Source organism: Protopterus annectens, chromosome 8.part1 (genome assembly GCF_019279795.1).
Source record: "Protopterus annectens isolate FY-2018-M chromosome 8.part1, PAN1.0, whole genome shotgun sequence".
NCBI lineage: Eukaryota > Metazoa > Chordata > Ceratodontiformes > Protopteridae > Protopterus > Protopterus annectens.
The window spans coordinates 140,677,948-140,684,384 of NC_056742.1; positions in this window are offsets into that span (position 1 = coordinate 140,677,948).

Consider the following 6,437-nt stretch of genomic DNA (forward strand, 5'->3'; position numbering starts at 1 on the left):
ATCACACTGTCAACATTTGCAATCTACCTGAGAAAAAAATTCTTTGGAGTCTGCTTGGAGTATAAAAACACCTATGCAAACACTTCCAAGCAAAAATCTTAAATCTTCTAGAGTTTGTTGCATATTTGGGAACCATACATATATCCTCCCATTGTTTCTTTGTTAATTGCTTATCCAGTCTCTCTTCCCAATCCTCTCTAACCTCCTCTGATTGATTCCTATATGATTGATTCTTATAGTTATAATGCAATATTTTATATGCCCTGCTAATTATCCCCTTTTTTAACAATAGTTTATGTTCTAGATTCTCCTAAAAACTCTACTGGTGCTGATCTTTCACTCACGATCCCCCTATTCCTTTCTCTTTGTCTATACTCTGATATTAATCCTTGATAGAGAAAGCAATAAGCAATCTCTAGCCTGCAGTCCAAATGTATTCTTAGCCTCTTCTCATTCTATTACCTTTTCCTCTCTAATTATTTGTCTCCAATACCTTGGTTTCGTTGCCAGTTTTCTGCAGTAAATTCCAGCCTGCTCTTGCCTATCCTCTGCATCCCTGATTGCAGTTATACCTATCAGCAGAATCTCCTGTCTCCATTCCCATGCTGGTTTAGTTCTTAAAATACTTTCTGCTACTTTATGAATATAATATTCTGTATGGTTATTGTAAGATCAGCATTCAAAATCTCAGTCTCTCCTTATTTCTTGAGCTTCCCCTTGTTTCATCATCATAGGTTCATAGGTAGGTACTAGGCTATCGGCCCAAGGTCCTAAGTAAGCCTAGCCAACAAGGTTCCCTGCCTTATGCCACTCAAGAAAGTTATTTTCCTGTGCCCCTGTTGAGCAGAGCCACAGAAGTAATCCCCGGGGTGTGTTTCCTATTTCCCATCCACTCATCAAGATTTTTCTTGTAGAGTGCTAATGAGGAACTTTGTTTGATATAGATGGGTAGCTTGTTCCAGAGGGGTGTATATCTTAACATTGAACACTGAAAAGTTCGAATACCAAAACCTCGAACTTGAAAGTTCGAAGACTGAAAATATTGAAGCGCCGGAACATAGAACTCTTTCCCAGGGAAAGAATTTGGTGGGCCGTTTCCACGGCTTCGCTATTTCCTCCACTGTGGTGCGATCTCAGATTTGGTATATTTAAGTAGGGGGAGTGTGTGGGGGGCACAGACCCCACATTAGAAATAGTTTGTAGCATTCGTGTGTTTCGCGTTTTGTACTGGAACAGTGATTTTTTTTTTCCCCAGGGAAAAAAATCGCTGTTCTCAGTCTTCAAGGTTTTCAGCTTTCATGGTTTTAGGTTTGATGTTATAGCATTTGAAGTTTTGACACTTTGATGTTATGATATAGACCCGTTCCAGAGTATGGGAAGTCTCTAGGACAGGAATCTATCTCTCCAGCATGTCCTGTTTATTGTGGTGACAAGGTTTAGGTCCCTAGAGCATGTAGCTTGGAGGGATTGGGATTTCTTTAGGTGTAGCATGTCCAACAGCTCTGTGTTTGACATAGCTTTATATTAGGCAGAGATCACCTCGGAGTAGGCGATATGCTATGGAGTAAAGCTGGAGTTTTTTGAGACGGTCAGTGTAGGGCATCTGTTTGAGGCCAGTAGTCCTCTTTGTGAGGTACTTCTGTGGCCTTTCCAGCTGCTGCAGATGTCTTGTAATGTACATTCCAAAAGGGGTGTTGTACTCTATAATGGGTCTAATGAGGGTCGAGAAGAGGGGAACAATGACCTATTTTTTCCTGGATGAGAACCCTTTTGTGATGAGGTGTGCCACGTAGAAGGATTTCCTGACTACTGTGGCGATGTGATTATCAAAGGAGAGACTACTGTCCACCTGGGTCCCAAGGTCTCTTATGACACATTCGGCATTAAGTAGACTGCTGCATATGTTGTAGTTTATGGGTACAGAGTTTTTACCAAAGGAGGTGACAATGCACTTTTTGGCATTGAGCTTGAGGCCATGGCTCTGACACCAGGCATCTGTCTCAGTGAGGCCCTTCTGTTGGGTGTCCACATCATTTGGGGACTCGGCTATGGCTCCTAGTTTGCAGTCATCTGCGAACTTTATTAGCCAAAGGTCTTCTGTGTTAGCCTGTACTTCAGAGAAGTAGATACCAAACAGGAGAGGTCCCAGGACTGAACCCTGAGCTATTCCACTTGTCACTGGTTTGAAGTCAGATTTGGAGTCTGTAACTTTTACAGTGTGGGTTCTGTCAGTGAGCCAGGTGGCAACCCATCTTGTGACGTAGGGATTTATAACTAGTTTAGTGAGTTTAGCTATAATTCCAGAATGGGGGATGGTGTTGAAAGCCTTGGCGTGGTCAAGATAGGCTGTGTGAACCACCTTACACTTGTCTACGGCTTTGGTGACTGCCTCAAAGAAGTCAATCAGGTTCAGGAGGCATGATCTGCCTTTCACAAACCCAGACTGGGTGGGGTCCAGAGTTCGGAGGTTACCAATGTCTTTGTTTATGAGTTCCATGTTGATACGTTCCATGGCCTTACAGACCAGGCTCATCTTGCTAATAGGGCGATAGTTCCTGGTATCAGTGGTGGCTCCCCCTTTGTGGACTGGGTTAACTGTTGCTGTGCGCCATTCAGTGGGCACAAAGCCTGACGTGAGGCTATGATTGAACATGGTGCTTAGGTGGGGAGCCAGTTCATTCTGAAGTTCATGTAAAAGGCAGCGTGGGATGTTGTCTGGTCCCATGGAAGCTGTGTTTTTGGCTTTAGAGAGTGCAGCTTTTACCTGCGTAGTTGTGATTACAGGGACTCTGCATTCTTCATGTATAGATATGGGCCCTTTAGGGGGTGAGAGGGGTTAAAGTTAGCCCTGAACCTATCTGCCAGGATGTTGAGCAATATCAGTTGGTTCTGTAATTTTCATGCCGTTGTGCTGTAACTCAGAGCTGATCTGAGTGTTGCCATTGAGTTTCTTGACATAGCTATAGAATGCTTTGTGGTTGTCCCTAGAATCAGTGGCGATTTTGTTTCAGTAGCTAGCTTTGGAGGATCTTATAAGGGATCTCAGCTTCTTAATGAGGCTGACCATTGAGCTCCTCCACTCATGGGATTTTCCTCTCTTTTGCAACAGTTTCTTCCTTCTGTTGTAGAGTTTGTTTATGGCAGGGGACCACCAGATTGGCTTCTTTTTTTTTTTGTAGGATAGCATCTTGGTTCTGTTTGGGATAGCATGATCCATGCACTCGTGTAAGTGCTTATAGAGTGCATTTTTGTAGGATTCAGCAGTTATAACTGTATCGTCCATCTGCATGGGTCATGATGCCTTTCCACTTTGAGTTATAGGTTTCTACTTGTACTATATATAGGAGCCTTAACTGTGGAGTTCTGAATTCCCCCATCAAATAAGGTAATCCCAAACCACCTTGTTCTATGGGAATGATCAACTTATTCCACTTGAATCTTGCCTTCTTCCCCTCCCAAATAAAATTCTTTATTTCTTTATTAATCGCTATCCACAACTTCTCTGGTTCCTGCCACCAGAAATGTGATCTTGTTAGTAGACTTTTTCCTTCATTAGTCTCAGAGGATAAATATGACAGCAAAGGAGTTTTTCAGAGCCCTGGACTTTATAAAATCTCCCATCTTCATGACGTCCTTGGCAAGAAGGTGTGATAAATCCAGTGGTATCTGAAAACAATGAGAATAACATTCATACTCCCCAAGTGAAGGAGGCACTAGCTGATTAAGTCAGGTTAAATGTGGGGGTGCCATTTCATATCCCAGCTCACAGTCAGAAACTGATGACATATGCATCGCACAAGGCTTGGGGGCACACAGATACAGTATCAAGGTGCAGAGTAAGTGGATGCCCAAACAGGGGAAAGCAGTTGGAGAGATGTTGGTATTAATCCTGGCCCCTCAAACCCTTCAAACTGGTTTTGAATACAAGAGTCAGACAGCACCACAGGCATGTGGTAGATAAAGAGATAGGCAGGAATACACTTTTGCCCCCCTTCTGCTGGCTAGCCATGAATCATTGGAGTTAGCCTTGTTATTACAGATGAGTCTCAGGGTATTGTACTTACCCATGGACAAGACAGAAGAATGCTGACCAGCAATCCCAAATGGCATCTGAACAGTATCTTCAAATGTCAGAGTGAAATGGGGGTACAAAAAGTTCTCTCCTGCATTCCACTACCAATTCTTAATGTTCTGTAAAGGTTTCTCTTTTTTAAACTCCCCTCCTCATCTCTTCAGGACCCTTGCACACTGGCTGCAGTACCATCACCCAGTCAGCCCATTTACTCTGAAAGATTGAGAGCCAGACATTCTTGGCTAGGCAGGAGCTCTTTGCCCCATTCTTTCCTGCATGGAAGTCCCTCTTGGCCCATCCAGTCCTCCAACAATGAGTGTCAGAAGGTAGTAAGGCCAGCTTGAAGGTCCTGTTGATCAGTCTACCCATCATTCTTAACTGGCTGCTTGAAGACTCTCCATAGCTACCTTCTTGGGAGAGGAGACATGCGTTTATCTGCACAAATCTCCTGCCTCCTGAATTAGCTGAAAGACTCCTACATAAGCAGTATGTGCTAATTCACCTAATATGGGCAGATGATGCATGCACTCACAAGTAGGTGTCACCAGTGCCAAGGACCTATCAGACTTCCTTTCTATAGAATTTGCGAGCTGGAATCAGCTATTCAAACTCGTTCCCCTCCAGCCTGATTCTTATAATGTCTGTCTTGCTAAATAACCATGATTCATCTTGAGCAACTATCAGGATTTCATTGCTTTAGGCAATAGTGACAAGCTGCAGAAACTTCTCTGCAGGAAAGCATGGACAATGGAATTTTTTTTTGTTGAACATCCTCTTCTGCTATACATACCTCCTAACATTTTTGCTTGCCAGAGTGCTGCAGAAGATAATGGGGAGAGATACGTGATGATTCTGTTGGCCCTGACCCAAACATCAGTGGTTCTCCCTCTTAGTGCAGCTGAGGAATGAAACTCCATACACTCTAACTCTAGTCATAGACCTGCTGGCCCAGAAGTTGGGATCACTGGTGCTTTCAAGCCTTCAGACCCTCAGACAGATTATATGGATGATCTGAAAATCTTTCAAAAGATTGTTTTCTAAGGATGTGTAAAAATCACGAAGGTCTTGCATCTCCTTCCACCAAGGAGGATTATCCCTCCTCTTCCTCTTGCACTCTGTGAATACAGGAACACATACCTTATTTTTTTCCTAGAGAAACTGACTTTGGATCCATTTGAGTTTGCAGTCTTTGTTCTATACGAATATTTATCTTAGAAGAAAGCTCTTCTAACCACCATTGCCTCAGTTAGGAGGATTTCAGAATTGCAGGCCTTTATTTGCAAAATAGTCTACCACAGTGTTCCACAAGGACAGAATGAGCCTCAGAACTAACTCTTCTTTCATTACAAAGTGGCTTTCCATACCATTCAAATGTCAGTCTTCTTTCTCAGTCCAAAAAATACAGGCAGGAGGATTTCACATTTCTTAGATATCTGCAGATACCTTATGTTTTACGCAGACAGAACAAGGAACTTTATGCTGGCAAAAACAATTTATGCCCTTTATCCCAGGGAATCAGGGCATACCAGTTACCAAAGAAACAATTTTCAAGTGACTGGCTAAGGGCATTTTGTCCTGCTATGGTGTTCCTATGAAAATCATGAGGAAACTTTGCAAGGATATGTTAGGGACCATTCTTCCAGAGCAGTAGCCACTTTAACAGGTTTGTTTCAAGAATGTCTTTACTCAGAACATTTGTGAGATGGTTACTCGGTCTTCCATTCACATCTTTTGAAAACATTGTAAGCTCAATAGCCAGTCTGGGACCATGGAAGTATTTGTCACTTCTGTCCTGCAAGCCCTTATCTGAGCACTTGACTGTCAGGGATGGGAAGGGCAGGAAGGGGACCAGTGCCATTATTAGCACTGTTTTTACCTCCCATTAGAGTAATTGCTTTGTTAATTTTCACTTTTGTCATAGGTTGAGATGAATCACTGTTGTAGTATTAGCTTAACTTTCACCTACCTCTCCATTTCTGAACTTTGGCACCCTTTTTGGTGAAATCTTGTAAATTAGGTGAGAGGCAAAGGTATTCTCATCAGCCACCATACTAGTAGTCATTTCTCCTTTTTTTATAAACCAGAAGGGTAAACTCCAGGGGAAGTGTTCCTTCTGTGCAAAAGCTGTAGAGGGAACACTCTACTAAAGGTTATTGCTACTGTATTCTCATTTGTCTTATTAGTAGAGCTAAAAAATCAAAAAACAAAAAACAAAAAGGGGGCTGTTGTCTTCATGGGACATATGATAAAAAGGAACCAAAGATGACACAAAATTACCACCCCTTTTATCCACATCCCTACTCTTATGAGGAGCCTATACAGAAACGTCTGTAGACCTTTGGGAATTGGGCCATCTGGGCGGATA